Source organism: Choristoneura fumiferana, chromosome Z (genome assembly GCF_025370935.1).
Source record: "Choristoneura fumiferana chromosome Z, NRCan_CFum_1, whole genome shotgun sequence".
In the NCBI taxonomy this organism is placed as follows: Eukaryota; Metazoa; Arthropoda; class Insecta; order Lepidoptera; family Tortricidae; genus Choristoneura; species Choristoneura fumiferana.
In genome coordinates this window covers 17,127,050-17,147,616 of record NC_133472.1, presented here as the reverse complement: position 1 = coordinate 17,147,616, position 20,567 = coordinate 17,127,050, and positions in this window count along the sequence as shown.

The following is a 20,567-nucleotide window of genomic DNA, read 5'->3' as shown; positions in this document are numbered from 1 at the left end:
CTTTTATATCTAGTGAAAGTATATCTAAAGTTGTTATACTGGTCATATAACACACCCTGATGGTCATTCGGTTCCACCATGGAGCCGCAGCTGCATTTATGAGGCACGCAAAAATCGCAGCCCAGGCGGAGAGTTACTGCCACCCGCAATGAGTCGTTGTCCAAGAGTGTTCCCAAATAAGGAACAGGCAACGCCTAACCACGTTCCCGCTTTGACTTTTGATGCCGACTTCAGCCTGGCCAAACCCAGCCCAGTGGTTACACCCACAGGCCGTGCCAGAGCGTCTCTAGCCACCCTCGTCATCCCAATCTCATTGTATCTGCGGATCCACATACGAAATGGTATTGGTAACCTTTATGAGATTTAAAAATTTAAGAGATAAGGCCATCAACTCCATGTGCCGATCCGAGGAACGCTGGCAAGCCCACATCCGCCGCACGTCGCAAACCGAGACCACCGTTACATATGGCCAAGGACGCTTGGACCCATTGCTCATCCGCAAGGGACACGTTCAATACAGTCTCCTTTGTATCTCTCAACGTGACGTCAAAAGAAGAAGTTTTACCCGAACACAACCATTGGAGTGGTTTTCAAAAAATAGGTTACTTTTGGAACTGCGAAACACAGTCAAGATGAGATGGGTATTAATACTCTTCAAACGTTACTGGGCGAGCAAAATAGACGCTTCCGGGTCTCTAGTGCACTAGAAATGGCCTCTTGGAAAATAGAAGAACCCAAGAGGGTAAAGGTCTCGTGTAAAGCCCTCGCCCTTTGAGACCAGGAAGAAAGATCTTAAAGAAGTTAAAGAAGGAGAACAGGCGGGTTAGCAGCAGTAAACCTGTCCCATATTCGCCTTTAGTCCTATACCTCTCAGTGGGGAATAAGGAAAGCCAATTCCTGCTTTACGACCTTAGGTTTCCCCTCTTAGGTGCCATCATCTAAATACCAAATATTAAGAGGTGATTTTCGAGACGACAGTGCTTCGTGAATAGCAAGACTGAAGGTAAGCGGTCCAAGCTGATCTCCCTGCTGCGCACCCACCTGCGAAAGAATTTGAGAATCGCCGTAGACAAGGTAAGAAGGATAGACCTGGTGTAAAAAGGTACAGGGTGGGAATGTATTTTTCCACTTCGCCTAACAGAACATCCCTCTCGCCAGTATTGGACGCGTTCTTGAGATCCTACTTCAAGACGACACAGTCTGGATTTCCGGGTTCCGTGACGAAAGTGCGTGTTGTGGATCGTGACCTCACACCCCCTCAGTGTTCCAAAACCCAGCTGAAAATAAGCTGGTCGAATTCCGTCTAAGCCCACGGCTGACCCATTATGGAATGACCCTAGTGCTCGCACCACATCCTCCAAGTTTACCGGCAAGGCTTGAATGGACCGATCCGGCTCCCGAGGGAAATTTAACGTGTGGGACGCGGGAGGATGCTTCGTACGCAAGAACACAAGCGTCTCAAGACCCGGAGGTGCTACCGAGTGATCTGATATTAGCACGCGAACGGCCCCCCACACACCGGCCTCATATACTTTGGACGTTTGGACTCTATAGTCTTAAGGACAGAATGCGACCTGGAGGAAGCCTGCCCGTCACTACTAAATTCAACCAAGTCCCATGTTCAAGTTTGGTCTTAGTTTGCGGCGTGTGGAGAATGTGGGCTTGCCAGTCTTCCTCGCATCAGCACATGGAGTTATTATAGTAGCCTTGTCTCTTAAAATTAAAAATTTTCATGAAACCCCATCGGGTTACCATTCCGTTTGTGCATGGTGCACTGGCGAGGTGGACGGCTCGACACCTAATAGCGTCGCTGCCTCGGGCTCCGCTGATATAACGAGTTTGGGATGACGTGGGGGCTAGAGACGCTCTGGCACTTGTGGGTGGGTGTGCCACTAGGGTGGATTTAGCCAGGCTGAAGTCGGTATCAAAAATCAAAGCGGGAGCGTGGTTATGGGCTTTGCTTGCTCCTTATTTGGAAATACTTCTGGACAACGACTCATTGTGGGTGGCAGTAGCTCTCCGCCTGGGCAGCGATGTTTGTGTGCCTCATAAATGCATCTGCGGCTCCATGGTGGAAGCAAATGGCCATCAGGGCTTAAGATGATCGGTATAACAAATAACACATAATTTCACAATATTATGCTATAAGTATTTAGTAGTATAATGTGTAGATATAATTTAGTTTTCTTTATGAAATCGTTGGAGTTGCAATTCTAACCTAACCTAGTTTTCAGGCAGTTTCGTTTCTTGATAGGGTCGCAATTCTAACCAAACCTACTTTATTGGCATAACACATTATTATTATAATAGTATTACGTATTCCAGATTATACCAATAATTCATTATACCCACTGAAAGTTGTATCGACCAATAATATATCTAAAGTTGTTATACCTAGCCACCGGTACGCACCCTGACCATTTCACGCGTTGAGTTCTTGTCGGTGTTCAGGAAAATTTCCGCGCCACTACGCTCTCTTTGACATGCTGAAGAGGGCTTTAATATCCGCCAACATCCTCTGCGTTCTGGAGCCTCCGGTCCTCTGTCGAACCGACAGCAAAAGGCCAGATGGCTTAACTTTAGTGCCATGGCAGAACGGGAAGTGTTTGCTGTCGGACGTTACGTGCGTCAGTACTTTCGCCGCCTCGCACCTCAGCTGAATAGTCTGCGGCAATCCGCGGTGGATTTTGCGGTCAAAAAACGGGAGAATTATTCGGCACTGAGTAACTATTATTTTGTTCCTCTTGCGTTTGAGGCTATTGTTTACATTCGGGAAGTGGGACGTCGAATTACGGAATGGGGGTCTCACGCTTACGCTCGCGCGGATTCGTACCCTGGTGCAAAGATTGTCTATCGCCATTCAACGTGGTAATGCGGCCAGTTTGATGGCTACCTTTGCGCCAGTGACAACTCGAGGGGGCCTTCTGGACTAAACTTAAGCTATTTATGTAACATTAATAAAAACAAATTAATACTTCTTACTCTACATTTCAAATACTTAGGGCCGAACATCATCTTTATTCGATGCAAACAGAACCGTAGCGATCAAATTATAATTACAAAATTTTGAAATAGATTTACTATTGAGGTTGCCTGGTAGAGATCCCTTAAAGGGATAAGTCCGCCTTTGTACTAGTATCTCAAAGTGGGTCAATTGTGTTGTGTTTCTTTTGTTTTGTACAATTAAGAGTACATACATACATACTATTTTCTTTTATCCTTTGGCAACATAAAAAGAACTTTAAGTTTTAAGGAGTAATAATCATTATAATTCATAAATAAAGTTATAAATCTTAAGAAAATATGATGTTTCTATATACCAAACAAACAAAAACTTTTTAATACACGATAAAGGTCAAGAGTAATGACTAATTTCACCAAATCTATAATATTTCGTGAAGTGTTTTTGCTAATCCTATTTGATTGTATGCTTTTGTATATGTTAAAATGGCTAAAATGCCAAACGTATGTTTTAGTTTTTAAGAACAAATAGCTAAATTCTTATAAATTAATTCTTATCAATACAACCAAATGACTAAAGGTGTATAAAACTTCAACTCGGGGAGGGCATAATTACTAAAGTGACAAAGGTATTTTCTTTTTTTTTGCACAAAATACTAAACGTCCAACATTTGCAAACTAGATAAATGGCAAAAGACTGAACGACAGTAAATCGAAAAATGGCAAAAAGGTAACAGTACTAAATAAATAATGAAAGTGATGCTGCATTAAGTGATTTGCTTCCCAAATTTAAGCGTTTTTTGAAAGACTAAAGCGCCAAAAAAAAGTTAAATTTTGCTCCAATCACTTTGAAACCTAGACAGTTTGATGCAGAAAAATTCGCTGATTCTGGTGATATGCATAACTCATTTTAGCCCAAAGTGTCGCTTTAGTACTTTTGCCTGCCGACCGACGATATACAAAAACTGTAAGAAACAGTTTCGAATCGTCGTAGGTAAATTTTGTAGTTCCTTAATAAAAAACTACAAAAAATATAAATTCTATGACGTGTAAATAAACATACGTAAGTATAGGCAAATAATGAAATAACATTTACCTTTCTTCGTCGTACGGAAGTTTAAAAAAAGACAATTTTTTATTTGTTTTTTGATTGGTACATTGGTGCACCGCGCAATATGTGCGACATTTGGTTTTTTTTTGACATTAGGTAGGTACACAGGACGCACGCGCTGCGTACGAGAGCTGTTTGTGCGGGAAACGTATCTTGTAGGTAGCGTGGCGTGGCATCCGACTAGCAATTGTGTCCTCTGGGATACACTTAGAGATCGGTATTTACCGCGCGGCCTTGGACGAGTGGGGATAGCCTGCCATCACTGTAATCTCATGGTAGTGGTACTGACTGATCTTAAGTGCAGATGAGGCCAAAGGTTGTTTTGGTTATTTTATTTAGTTTAGGTTTTAGGTTTGGTTGGTTGGTAAATAAGCTTGATTTTTAGCATTTTGCTGAGACATGAAAAGAAACATTATATGTGTACTAAAACCTAAATCGAATGAAAATAGTAACTTAATATTCATAATAATATCGATGTCGCACATTTCGAGCACTCGTGAGGTCTGCGCTCGTGCAGCGCGCACTACCCGCGCACGCGCACCGACCGGCTGCGTAATGACAGCGCCGCCGCCATTAGCTCTCATTACCTCACAGTCACGTACCGCAGAAATGGATTTGTCTTTGCAAAAATAATGATTGTAGATTGCAGACCGCCTTCAAAGAAAATTGGATTCGTATACGTGTAAACAGGATCCATGATAGGTTCGCGCTGCTGCCCTTGAGGACTAAGGCGAGCCGTGGCCGGTGGAACTTGTACTTTGTGAAATTTAAGTAGGGGAGACCGGGGACAAAAGTAACATTTGGCATTTGTGCTCCGATTATTTGCTATCCATTATGTATTTGCTCAAATGAATATAGCTACCTTCCTATATAAAGCTTTTCTTTATACTCTACTTTTCTTAAAGTAACAATCGTCAATCATTTTTCAAAGCCATAACTATAAAAAATCGAACTCTATTCAATGAAAATTTACGCATATATGCATATATAATATATGCGTACATTTTCATTAAAAAGAGGTCGATTTTTTATAGTTAAAAGCCATTAAAAGGCTTTGAAAAATGATTGACGATTGTTACTTTTGTCCTCTAGGGGTAGGACGAAAGTAACATGGTTAGAATCGAAAGTAAAACCCTTGAAGCACTACTTTACTGAAGTGATCTGCATAACCTATGATTACTTCTTTCTGTTTCATGTAAGTTTAGGTACTTTAATGTTTGGAATTTACGATGACTAATTTTTTCTCCAAAAAAATATTTTCTGCTATTCATAATCCTAAGCGCCATTTAAACTAGATCCCTGTGAACATTAAGATGGAGAATTGAGTGTTAGTTAAAGATTTTTGGCGTACCTTAAGACCTAAATAGTAGATCTGTCACCTAAATTGAATCACCAAATAATATTAAAACGGTTACCTAAATATTATTTAATAATTACTCGGAAATATTATTGACCATCAAATAATTATATTGGGTTCCAAAATTAATTATAATCACTGGAAAATAATATTGATCATCAAATAATTGAACTGAAATTTGACGATAATAATATACAATGGATGAAATAATGATAATAATATCCTCTCACAAATTACACCAACTGACCCAGCCCCAAACTAAGCAAAGTTTGTTCTTTGGTGCTAAACAACGGGTAGACATACTTACATATATATACTTAAATAGATACAAACATCCAAGACTCAAGTACCTACTACAAACATTTGTACTCATCATACAAGTATTAGCTTGGCTAGGGTCGCAGTTCAAATTCAAATTCAAATGATTTATTCAGTAAATAGGCCGCCATGGACACTTTTACACGTCATTTTTTAAACTACCAGCGCTTTCGGAAAGGCCATCATTGCCAAGAAGAATGCGCCGCAAGTAACTTGGCAGACAGACATTTTTTCACAATAAAATAAATTACAAATAAAATACTTAAAAACTACAGTAATTAAAGAAAAAATTACAAAAAAAGTACAATAATAATAATAATACAGGGATGTATGGGGTCCCTTAGTTACAAAACCTAAACACTAACTATATCTAAACTATATCTACGTTCAGTGGAAGTGTAGAATGCTTCCACCGTCATAAATTTTAAAATAATAATAACAATAATTTAGTTCTGAAATATACATTTCAGGTCAAGTAACCATTAAGCTTTTGGATTTCGAAGGCAGTTCACGTCTGCCGCCCCCAAAGTTAGCTCACACGCACTCATGTCATGCTCTGAAAGCAGAGCGGTACCGAGGGCATGGTATTGCTTCCGTTCCCATAAGCTCTATGGGATCGTCTTGGGAACTTCGACGTCGCGAGCTTGTGAGTAGAGTTTAAACTAAAAATATATAAGTTTAAAATCCATAAGCTTAACAATATACAGCCTTAAACATAGCAAGGGGATGTATAAAGTCCCTATGTTAATAATAAAATTCCTAATCTAAATAATTCAGAGATGTATATATAGTCTCTAAATGTCAAATTAAACTAATTAAATTATACAATCTTCAGAGGTGTAAAAAGCCTCCAAGGTCAAAAACTAATAATAATTATTAAAATGAAGAAATGGAGATGTATAAGGTCTCCAAATGTCAAACTAATAAATATTTTTAAATTAAATTCTTCAACGCGGACAACGGCAACAGAACCAGAAACTAGACACGAAATGCGCCGGGACACTGCCAAGTCACACTTCACAACACTATACAATACAAATACACCGACATAAACACACACACACACAAACACGAGTACATCACATCACACATCAACATCCCAATTTTTACAATACAATACAATACAGTACAATAACTCTTTATTGCACACCAATACAGTAAACAGTACAGAGAAAACAAGAATTTTTTTTTTTGAATTTTTCATGGGCTTTCAGTTTTGGCCATGTCGCATCATCACATAAGTACTCCTCAACTTTATAGTAAGCTTTCTTCAGGAGTGCACTCTTTATGTTTCTACCTAACACTCCTCCTCGCTTCGCTCGTCGTCGTACCTAACCAAACCTGCCTTAGTAGTATAGGTAGAAGCATCGAATTAAGGAACTGATCTATTTATATATTAGGTGACAGATCTATTATTTTGGTGATCGAATTTTGATGATCGAATTTTGATGATCGAACTATAATTTAGGATACAGGTTTACATTAATCTGATGATTCATACTTAGAAACAGTTTTAATTAATATGATGACTAATATATTTCTTAGGGATAGATATTATAATTAGGGTATCGCAGTTTAGTGACAAATTTAAATTTAAGTGATAGAAAATATAGCTCCCTTACTTTTTTTCCCAATCTCCCCTACTCATATTCGAAATTACGGAATAACTTCGTGACTATTTTTAGTCAAACCAGTAAAGTGCCAGAGAATATTTTTTACTACGAGGATCAAAGGTTATTTCTCAAAACCTGGCCGTTGAAAGGTGGTTTAATTCTCACTCCCGTAGTATTAAGAAGTTAAAACCAATAGCACAATTTACGTTCATTTAATTTACGTCTGTATCTAACAAAGGTTGATGTTAAAGTGACAGATTAACTATAATAAGTACTAGAAAACTAGTTATGAATCGCGGTCCCCGAATTATTTACAAACTTCTTTTAGTCAAAATAGTCGGCATATCAGCTCTCCCAGCGTTTTCAGGAGTCTCGGTGCTCGCCTCAGCAACAATGGAAATATAAAATCTGTATTTTCATTGAAACTATCGAAAAGGCTGCGGGAAAGTCGTTATCGTCGAGCGCGTACCTGCGCATACACAGACGTAGTGCATGTACTTACCTAAAGTTTACATGAACTAGCAATAAAATTCCTGTCTATAATTCGAATTTTTAATCTGTTGACACCGGCAGCCAGTCTTTTTTTAAGGGAAGGAGGTAAATCATTTCTGTAACTTAATCATGACATTAATTTAAGTAATAAACTAAAATTCAGACTTTGTTAAGTTAACTTTCTAACAAAATTATAATTGCCAGCAATGTACAGTCACCAGCATTAATATCTGCCACAGCGGAGCGTGCAAAATTATCCGACACGTCCTTCCGGCCCTAGAAATAGAGTCGTATCAGATATTTATGCACGCTTGTTGTATCAGATATTGGTCCTGGTGACTGTACCCACAGCAAAGTATATTGACAAGTAGGTAAGTATAATGACAGCCGACAGATAGGTACTTTGATTATTAGGTATACGCTATTTTGCAATAGCGTGTTGACCCTGATTGTTTCTGCAATACAATGTCAACCCTTAGAAAATATTTTAAGTTGTCATTGTATTGCAAAATGCAATGGCAGACTAAGTCTTTTTGAGTGAGGCCGGGGCGATCTTTAATTTTGCCAGATTTGAATATTTACTAAATGGAAAATCAAATTATCACCTCAGCACCTCAAACAGGCAGGTTTTGCTATGAGAAATCAGTGAGCAAAATCGCATTTTGCTCACTCCGTGAGACAATAGTTATTTGTGCAACAAGAGAGCAAAGTTGTTTTTAGTTGCGAGTGTTGATTTTGAAGCCCGAGTAAGCGAAGGATTCTATAATTGAATCACGAGCGTTAGCGAGTGATTCTAGGTTAGAATCCTGAGAGCAGCAAGGGATTCAAATACACGAGATGCAAAAACACTTTGGTCTTGTGTGACACATACAATTTTTCACCTCAGCAGCGAGAACATCATTTAAATGTTACATAAGAGTAAAACCCCATAAACCTACCTGTTTACAAAACAAACACATTTTTTTAAAATAGAATCCGATTATTATCAAATATAATAATTACATTTAAAACCATAAAGCGCGTATGTATGTGATTGCGTGGTTTTCCGTTGACGTATCTTTACATAGGTAGTTACATAGGTAGGTAAAATAATTGTTACACAGGTAGGTATAAAATCATGGTCACTACTCTAGGTTTTGCCGTTCCAATGTCAGTCTGCGGACAATCGCTAAGTGTGCCAGAGCCTCGAGAAGTTTACACGTATAGGTTCGCCTAAAAATGGCGATGTTGGATATAGTATATATTCCCACATAAATCAAGTCAACAACGCTTTACAGTTTGCAGTCACACACAATCCCGTGCCGCTTGGTTCGCGGGCAAATTACCGCGTTACCCGGCGGCGGAGGGTCGTTATTACAACTAATTGGCGACAATCAGCTACTAGGTACTGCCGTTGTATTGCAGAATTTACTCGTAGTTAGCTACGCAATATTTTCAAAACACAGCCGGTTAATGTTGCTTCGTAATGGTTATGCGTTGCAAACGAGTCGTTATTTTTTTTTACTTTTATTCTTTCTTACCTTTCGAACCTTTCATAGCTGCGAACTGACTACGATATTCTAAGTAGTTAATGTAGCTTTCTAAATACCGGCCAAGAGCGTGGACCTCCGCCGTACGCTATTCGTGTATAACTCTAATTGTAAATTGTACTTACGCGTGTCTCACGAGGTTAAATAAGTCTTATGAATGCAAAAAAATAAAGATAGGTTAGGTACCTATAGTTAAATTGGTATCACTGTGGAACACTATCTATGCGGATGCCCCGCTATAATTGAAAGTCCAATCCTCTAACTACTTAGGTACCTACTAGGCACTCATATTTATGTATGTAATGTATGTATGTAAATACTTTATTGTACATAAAACACAAAAATAATACAAAAAGAAAACAACAAAACAAAAGAGTACAAAGGCAAACTTATCCCTAAAAGGGATCTTTTCAAGCTAACCTATTTAACTACCAGTCTACCACAAGATGCGTAGGAATATTTTACTAAGTACCTAGTAGCGTTTACTTTGACGTAACGAGAATATGACACACCTTCTGTTAAAGATTGCCACAAGAAAAAGGTTCTACTTTTATTTATTCACAACACAAGATACAATAATATGATAGGAAACAAAATGAATAAAAACTACATAAATATACCTAACTATAAAAATAAAACACCATCTAAGAGGCCCTCCTATAGGCATAGACCCCAACACACTGGCGGCATTAACTCTCTCTACAGTCAGAGAAATTCGCTGGGAGAGGTAAGCGCCAGCTCCGGGGTCTCCTGAGGTCTCTATCAGCCAGGACGACAAGGCCCCCATGAAGGCCCTCATGTCAGCCGACCAGGGACCCATTGTCTCCACTGCGAGCGCCGCAAACTCATAGTCCTTTAAAAGAAAAGAGTATTTGCGGCGCTTGAGAACTTGGGCCTGGTCAGCTGCAGCCCCGGCTTGTGAGCGGGTTGCCTGAATGTGGGACTGCGCGAAAGTGTCGACACACGTTTCGTCCCACTCCAGAGCCCTACCCAGCTTCCATGGCACCAGAGTAGCCCCGTCGGGGCGCTTACCATCGTCTCTGGCCATGCCAACGGGTTCAAGGATTTGAAAAGTATTTATTAATCACAAGTGATTATATACCAACTTAAGTAGGTAATTTTCCACGAGAACGTAGAACCTACACAACCTACACGTAGTTATCTACTTTATGAGATACCTAGGCTACTTGAGTCAACTTAGGTAATCCATTCGCAGAAAACAATATTGTTACTGACACCCATATTTACACTAAAGATTGAGTTGACAGAGGTACCTGCAGACTTTTTTCGATTGCTCTGATTTTATGCTTACCCAAAAACGCCTTCTGCAACTATAAGTAGGGGGAGTCCAGGAGACATGCCCAGGTGGGAGACTTGAACCATTTCGAATATCTAATTCAAAGTTCGCGCCACCGGCACCACTGATAGCTCGTGTTATACTCGTACACAAGACTCAACTATTAGCGCCGCCATATTAGCCGCCATTAGTGCGGTTTGGCAGTAAACGGAGTACACATGTTTCTGTTACCAAAAAGTGAAAAAAAAAATATTTTTTTGTAATTTTACGCTATTCACATGCCTTAATGGGTGAGTGCTGTTATTTTATCTTATCATATTGACTAGTTATTATAGTTTTACCAACAATGAGCGTTTTAAACATTCGATGTTAGAATTTAGAGAAATACTTAGTAGCAGGGAGACATGACCACATGGTTTAATCCTCCGCACAGCAATTAAATACGGATTGGCTTTAAATTTATGTCTTTTTTTGTTTTAGAAACTCATACCATATAATGCCAGTACAAGGCAAAAGGGGTTCCACCCGAAAAAATATTACCAAACAGGAATTGGAGAACGCTGTCGAAAGAATAAAGAATAGTGCAACTATTCGAAAAACAGTAAAAGAGTTAAGAGGAGGGGTTTACCAGATGTTGACAGTGAGTAGCGAAGACTAAAGAAGACAAGAACAATAAATAAAAGTTCAGTATCTGGGTGACCGAGCTCCGCTCGAGCTAAAACTCGGTACCAAGCGTTTTCACAGAAATAAGACCAAGCTAGATCGATTTTTTATCTCCGAAAACCCCTACATACCAAATTTAATCGAAATTGCTGGAACCATTTCCGAGATTCTGATTATATATATACAAGAATTGCTCGTTTAAAGGCATTAGATTAAGTTAATTTATGTTTAACATCGTGGTACTAGATAATAATTAAAAATGAAATCTAATTGAATCATACTTTAAATACTTAGTTCTTTTTTTAAATATATATTTTTAATTAACAATAATGTTTTTCACTGTTTTCTCTAATAAATAAAGATATGGTCAAATCTCCCGCACCCCCTGATCAACTCTCCCATGGGTTGGGGAGACTTGAGCCATATTCCAAATTTTATAAAAAAAATATGAAAAAATGCAATTATTGTTTTATTATCATTTCAATAACACCTAACGATACCTATTTAGGCATGCCGTCAACATGCCAAAAATCGGGTTACTGCCAGTTACGGTTAAAACTTTAGCGGCATAAGAGTAAAATGAGGTTCAAGTCTCCCGGACTTCCCCTACCCGACTATCACCACCAAGTGGTCCCGCAAAATTCTCGACGATAATCCATATTATCTACGAGTACCAGTTAAACGTTTCTTAATCAATATTAAAAATGCTCCCTACATGCATTAGTTAGTTAATATTGACAATGAAAACAGTTTAGCTCTGATAATAATAATTGTTCCTCGTACTGATTGAATGGTTAATGCATGTAGTACAAGGCGTAAAACATGCGGGCATATAATCATAACTGCCGTTCGATTGAAATCTGAGAGAAAAGCAGTGTTGTAAAACAAAAGAAATCGTCGCTAGGTCGGCCGGTTCCCTCGACCCTTGCGGTTCGCACGACCCGCGAACGCGGAAGCGCCCTGTTTACACGTTTCACGACAAAAAAGCAAATATCATGCCGTGCGCACACGCAGACAATACATATTAGGTATCTACCTGGGAAGAAGTTTCCAACTTGTCTTGTTTTGAAAAGTTTTCTAGTTTTTTAGTCTTGCTTATAAAATACCAGCATGAAGAAAATATTAGGACCACACGCAAGAATTTTGTTTACGCCTTTCCTGAGGACATAAATAAAGTTATTTACTAAGGATTTACATACAAAATATTTTTGCTAATATTTGATGCCCGTGTACGGCGTCTGTCTGGTCAACGTTAGTCCTGTACAAAGAAAATATAAAACTCGTTTATATCAAACTTACCCTTACGAAGAATACCTAGTTTTTATGATAATCTTAAACATTTAGGCACAAGCAATTATCACAAACCATGTGAAACATGACAGGAATGCCTGTTAACTTCACGGTTCGGGATTACGCATTCCGTGAATGTTTTTAACACGTAATAAAATTTAACGCTAGTTAATCCTCGCTCTAAGATATTTCGTGTTGAGCTCGAACATGATAGATCGCGCTAAAGTTCCAGGCATCTTAAATTTATAGTTTTAAAATCCCGTTCCATGTATAACAAGTGAGCTTTGAATTTAAATTTAACAATACTTTTCCTCTATTCAAGTTTTGTACCTGGTGGATGTATACCTGCTCCACTAAACTCACTACCCGGAACACTATTAAACAACTCCACGAGGCATAAAAAAACGTGTAGAAATAACACACCGCCGCTTTTTGATGGACAGAACATAATTTATTCTCGAGTCTTTTGTGAAATTGCTGTGGTATTTTTTTTTGGTAAAACTCTTGTGATGCAGGCCCGAGGACTGCTTGAGGCTGCTTCTTTTCGTTTTGTTCTAAAGAAATAAAAACACATTCTTAGTTGAATATTACCATGACTTAAGCTGGGCTGGTTAGTTCAATTCATGGAGAGTAACAATTAGTTAAAAGGACTCATAATCAATTATCTTTGTAAAGCGTTGATCCTTTTATCTCTCTTTTCAAGCATTTGCCATCATTTATATACCTACAAGTGACGTAGATACGTATTATATTTAACTTATTTTAAGTACCTACGTTTATGTGGATGAAAAAATTAAACAGACTAACCAACTTTCAGTGAATCGAAAAAATTTTAATGGGGTCCATATCGACTCTCATATACTTAATTCTTATTCCAATTTTTATTTTAAAATTTAATCACTTCATAATTTTTTTTACTCACAATATCATTATTATTATGCTACACTTCCACTTAGTTAGTGTTTAGTTTTTGTAACTAAGGGACCCCATACATCCCTGTATTATTATTCTTTTTTTGTATTTTTTTCTTTAATTACTGTAGTTTTTAAGTATTTTATTTGTAATTTATTTTATTGTGAAAAAATGACTTTCTGCCAAGTTCCTTGCGTTGCGGCGCATTCTTCTTGGCAATGATGGTCTTTCCGAAAGCGCTGGTAGTTTAAAAAATTACGTGTAAAAATGCCCATTGCCGCCTATTTTTACCGAATAAATGATTAGAATTTGAATTTTGAATTGCTACTAAGAACATGTCTCAACTCATTATTAAAATGTTGTTTTTCAGAATATTTTCTTCCATAACAGACAAATATCATAATTTTCTTATGAATAATGGCATTAGTAAGAAAATATTTCTTTTTATTTCTATTATAAGAATTAGTTAAAAAAATATGTTCGGTCCTGGCGCATCGCCGGCTGCCACCGCGGCACACTCGCTTCGCTCGTCGTCGTACCTTACTTAAATACATCATTTCACACCATCGAAAATTTTTCAAGCCCCTGAGGGTCAATAATGCGAAGAAATTACACTATTATTAAGAAATTATATGAAAACAAAAATATTAGTATAAAACAAATTTATGAATATTTGCGTTATGAATTAAAATGATTAGGAGTTTCGATCGTTAGTATGAGAAAATATATGAAAACAAATATTAATATGAACGAGGTGTATGATTTGTAACAATTGTGAATTCTGATGATTATGAGTTTCGATTGTTAGTATTAAAAAAAATATATGAAGTGATCCTTATGATGTAAAATGGTATGAGAAAATTTTTGGACTCAGCTTGCTTAGTCTCTGAGCTTAGCCGCGCACAGACAGACAGACCGACAGACGGGCAGACATGGCGAAACTGTAAGGGTTCCTAGTTGACTACGGAACCCTAAAAAATGCACACCCGTTTAAATGTCGTTCGCACAAAGTGTAGTATTGCGCTTGGTATTCTCAGATAAGTTGGTCAGTCCGTAAGGCCACTATAAGGCAGGCCTATAAGGCAGCTAATCTCTACTCCCTGTGTCAGTGAAATATGTAGGTATAGGTAGGGCTACGAGAGTTGAAGTGAATGATTACACACAGCTACAAAAACACCTGATTGCATAAAATAAATAAAACATGGGTGCTTAAACAGAACTAGTAAAAATATATGATATAAAAAGTTGGGAAACCCTTGACATTGTCACTTTAAAGTTGAATATCTCAAAAACGGCTGAGCCGATTTTGATATAACATATCTAAGAACCGCAAAAACCGAAAAAAAACCGCATTTAAATCAGTCCACCCGTTTGAGAGCAACAGATAGACACACATAGCGGTCAATCAAACTTATATTATAACACCCCTCTTTTTGCGTCGGGGGTTAAAAAGAAGAATGAATGAAATGAGTGAATGTCAAAATCCTGCTGTCATTACATGGCATTTTCTTGTATGGGTGACCTCAACTCTATAGTGGCACTCATGTGGCACTACATACATAATGTCTCGGCCAATCGGATATCAACCTCTTTCGGCGAGGATGTGCCAAGAAATACATAAATTCTTTTGTATAATTTGTTTGTTACTTGTCACTTACGTCACTTTCCCTTGTTGTCGTCAGAACCTAAATTACCTGTTTTATTTTCATTTAAATTAAAACTGCCTACTTACTTAAAATTTTCGTCTGAAATGAGATGAAGAATGAGTTTCGGCCGATTTCTAAATCGGCACCGACATCTATTTTTAACGCTGACATCTATCTATATATTTAATTCTCGTGTCACAGTGTTTGCGACCAAACTCCTTCGTATCAGCTTGACCGATTTTTATGTTTTTTTTGTGTATATTCGATCGGTAGGTCTGAGAATAGGACGTAAACTATTTTTCATACTTCTACGCGGACAGTAGGTATTTCTATAAAAGAGTAACTTCACAGACTGACTGACAGACAACATCTAAACCATTGGACCTGGAGACTTAATTTGACAGGCATATTCCTTGAGGGAAATATAAATAGAAGTTCAAGGAAGGGATTTTTCCAAAATTTCCGTGGGAAAGAGAAGGGGTTTTTTATAAGATAATATTAACTGACTTGCTGATTTAGTTAGACTTTAAAGTTTAATACATATATTCTTTGAGGGTCGCAGAGATGCACTAAGAAGGAATTTTTCGAAATCCCCGCGGGGTATAGGGAAGAAAAGCGACTTATATTTATATTTTGTACAGATACCCACGGTTACCGGTTTTCTATTACAGGTGTGGGTTATGTGATGATGATAAATGGAATTAAGGTTAATAACACACATTAAATAAAAAAACACGAGTAGATATGTAACAAAATCAGCTTATTTATGTTATATTCATCATCATCATCATCATCATCAGCAGCCTCCTCCAACTGGTAATCTACTTAATCACGTCTCCGCCGAAGTTAAAACAAGAATTCTTGGCTGAAACTGGGTGAAACCGAAACCGAATCTTCGGTCGATCACTAATTAAAAGACGTCGTTGATCAACCAACCTAAAGCACACAAATTCGTTGGGAACCTCGATAACTAAATAAATAGCTATAGATCAGGGTTTCTTAAACTTTTTGCAGCCACGGACCACTTTTACAATTGAAACAATTACACGGACCCCTGTCCAAAAATATTTTTGGAAAATAATAAATATTTTAAGAGACTGACCTACTGCGGACCCCTGAGAAACTTTAAGAAACCCTGCTATAGATAAATAGCGACTTAGACATGTTGTATTATGATTTGTTTCCAATTGCGGAACCTTTAATAATATACGAGTAGGCGAGGTACCATCAACCAAATAAGTGGTCTATCAATTTCTAAACAAGTTCCTATCAAATGAATATGTCGCTAAAGTCGTACTTTCAAGTTGACAGACAAGTCTATTGGCATTATTGTTTTTTGACATGCAAACGATTATCAGCTTTAGGGTGGTACTTAGACCACATATTTGGCTGATGGTACCTACCTACCTAGTTAATATACAAGTTATAAAATGGAATTTAGTTTCTAATATGCCTATATATAGGTATAAACATAAATTGTCGTCTTCAAGTGCAACAGTTAAACAATCGATTGATTGCCTGCTTCGATGATTTAGATCAATTGAGGTTATTGTTAGACGTTAGGTGGTAGGTACCTAATCAAGCTACTGGGAAAGCCTGAATCTAAAAATCTCGTTTTTTGAAGTTGGTTAAAATATAATATTAACGATTCATGTTCTGTACGAGTTAAACTTTCAATTTTAATTTAATTGGTTTGGCAAGTAAGGTAAACGTCCGAGTGCTCGGCACGCTAATGCCCAATAAACGACACCCTGCTGTCATCTTTATTGCTAATGAGTTGATGACACAAGATTAAAGATGCCAACTATTGGGTCCGTGGCGAGCGCTCGTACCTTAACCTTAAGTATTAAGTGGAATTCCTAACCTAATCTGCTTAGTTCTCGTTCCATATTCCTTGTTTCAAAATAACGGAACGTCCACATACCTACAACCCTATTCCCCCTTTTAGCTCGCTTAAAAGGCGAATGTTAAAATTTTACCTATGGTACAGGTAAAATAGGACTTATCAATCAAACATTGTTTATAACTTTAACGAGTAAGTAGGTATCTTGGCACTAGAAATGAGGATCTGCCGAGTCCTACCAAAATTTAGGCGTCCCAGGGGGCATGGGCAGGGGATGTTTAAGAAATGGAAATTCAAATTCGTTTATTGGCCAAGTAACATCAGTCACATTTAGCAAGTCATTAAAACTAAATAAATTTTACAAACAAGGCGACTGAGGTGTCGTTTTCTATTTATTTTTTGTGCTGAATCCATTGAGACCATACTTATACTTACAGGACCAATATTTTGCCAGATATGAACGGTTTTTATTGAAAACATAGAACAGTCTAAAAGCCACTAACCAAAAATAGTTTCTCAGTCAAGATGTGGATGTGATTTTAAATTTTTTCATTCGATTTTTTTATAATTGATTTAAATCAGTAATTTTAGTGTAATTACTGTACTCTATTATGTACTTACCAATTTTCAGCCCTTTAATTTAACACTAACAAAACCCTGGTTCATACTTTCACTCCCTTTCACCCGCTTCCCTTTTCCGGGATAATAAAAACTATGATAGAATTTACCATGGGCATGCCGAATTTCATCTAAATTGGTTCAGCGGTTTAGCGTGGAGAGGTAACAGACAGATGGGGTTACTTTTCTTCTTAATTATTTTTTCACTGCTGTAAAAAATTACCGTGCGAAATTTTTTCTTAAAAAAATTATTATTATTGTTTATAATAGGTACCTACTGAACTTGCAACCCTATCCCACTTACGACGTGAAAAATATGAAGTTAAGTACTTTGTCTTTGATTAGATTCAGAATCTCTTCATTTTATTCACCTTTCGTTTTAAAAACTTACACATTTGCGAAGCCGAGGCGGGTCGTTAGTTTACTTACAATATAATTTGGTGAAAAACAAAACAGTAGATAACGGATGAAATAGAAAAAAAAACATTAAACATGGAAAAAGAAAATGGCGCCTTCATTTAATTTCTAATGTTTTATGCATAATATTATAAAGACCTTGTCACACAAAAACACATCCAGTGTGAAAAGGCCATTAATTTTCATATACTTACTTCAAGTAGTTTTGTCCGGCACCTCAACAGATTAATGAGGATAGTTGCACATGCCTGCAGAGTACCTAATTCAATGGTGTAGATACGTAAAGCTCCAAGCCCTCTCATTCAGAGAGGAGTTCTATGCCCTGCACTTGGACGTATTTAGTTATAATTTCTTTTTTACCTTCCAGACAGCCGAAGCTACAGATACCTATAAAATTAGGTTTATAACTGTGGCATTCTTTATTTTTGAAACCCCAAAAGAAGTGAAATAAGTGATGAAATGATAAAGCAGTAGTTTCGAGAAAATGAGATCAATTTTCATTTATTTTGCCATAGATGAAGTAAAATAAAAATCAGCCTGGTTAAAGTTAAATTCGCTTGGAACCATTACGTGAGTCAGGCTTGTTCTTGGCCGGACTTTTAAAAGATATGTTACTAAAGATAATAATAAATACAAATAAATTATATACCCATTTCACAATTGTGAGCATACGTTTACGATCTTAATATTTTTTTTATATTACGTACCTACCTAGATATTATGTGAAGTAAATGCGAAAATTTCTTTATAGTTAAGCTTGCTATTGACAGCGAGTCCATCTGCAAAGAATTCGTTTGCTATCCCGTGAAGACTATGCAATCGACCTACTTCCTTTTTAGGGTCTCAGACTATCTCCTGCTACAATTCACCAAATCAGTTCAGGTAAGCGATAGGTACTATATTAGTTCCTACGGATGTGGATATCTACTTAAACTCGAGTTTAAAAAAATAGCTCTTCATAAGAAATTACTTTGTTAAAAAGAAACAATATTAAACTAATATTATAAATGCGAAAGTTTGTAAGTTAGTTTCTTGTGTGTCACGTCTAAACCGATGAACCATTTAGATGAAATTTTGTGTATAGTTTGAGTCCCGGGGAAGGACATGGGATAGTTTTTATTATATAGCGAGTTTAGTAGAGTTAGTTTTAGGATAGCGATAAACCAAATATACACGGACGGAGTCGCGGGCAACAGCTAACGTTTATAATATATTCGATGGTAACCGCCATGAAACTTATTTCTTCTACTATCAAAAATATAACTACTATTTCAATTAAATTAAAACTAGACTGATTGAAATCATAAGGCTGGATCTCGGACCTTACCTATACTACGAAATGAATTATGTATGACATTGATTTAATAATAATTGTTTAACGAAAATAGGGATTACCCGAGGCTTCGCACGCGTTTGTAAGCCATAGAACCGAAGAATTTCCAAAAATGACATCGTAGTCTTCATTGACGTTCATTATAAACAACCGCGCCAAATTTCCATATACCCAGCGGAGGAGATTTCGAAATTGTATCCCAATCCCGTGGGAATAGCGGGATAAAAAGTGGCCTATGTGTTATTCCAGATCTCCAACTATTTACATAGGTACCAAATTTCATCCAAATCCATCCATCTGTTTTAGCTTGAAGGAATAAGGCTTATTGAGGTTTGTCCGTACATTTTTTTTAATACTCTATTTGCTTTTAATTTCCGGCCCAAAAATAAATTCTAATTTCGGGTAAGTTACATGCGTTCGGGTACGTGCAATCTAATAATCGAAATACATAAAATATTGTACCTACAATAATTAACAAAAGTAAGCTGATGGATAAGCGACGACATTAATAGGAAACATTATTTGCTTGTATAGTGCCATCCACGAAGACGCGTGATTTTGTCAAAATTGGACATTGTAGTAAGAACCACGGCACGCGTCATCGTAAATGACTACCTATACAACAATACATCAATGTATTGCAGTTTCGAAGTTCACGGTAAAAATATAAACCTACCTACCTGCTAACACAAAAAAAACGATTTCGCTGAACAAGCACAGAAAAATAAACAGCAGTTTTATTTCAGTCTATTGTTTGCACAGAAAGAGCACAGAAAAGCGGATGTGTGGATGACATAATTATAATGGTAGTCTATTGTACGAAGTGAGGCCCTTCAGAGGGGAGAGGGGTCGGCGGCCGCCCGTGACGTCACTGCACTGACCCCTTCTTAGCACAAGCCACCGAGCCGGCTCTTTCTTAGAAGCGTCCAGCGGCCCGGTAAAACCCGCCGAGGCGCCCCTAACTGCTGCGGTGGGGAGAGCGAGTGCGACCCTTCGCTTCCTGTCCACGCGCGCGCCGCTCCGGTCCCGAAACGTCTTGTAGCCACTTACATATTATTACTAAATATAAAAAGGTTACAATCAAACTGAAGTAAATTTAAAACAAAATTAAGCATGACTCAATTTAATGGAAAAATATTTCGTCCACCGCAGCAGCAAAAAATACTG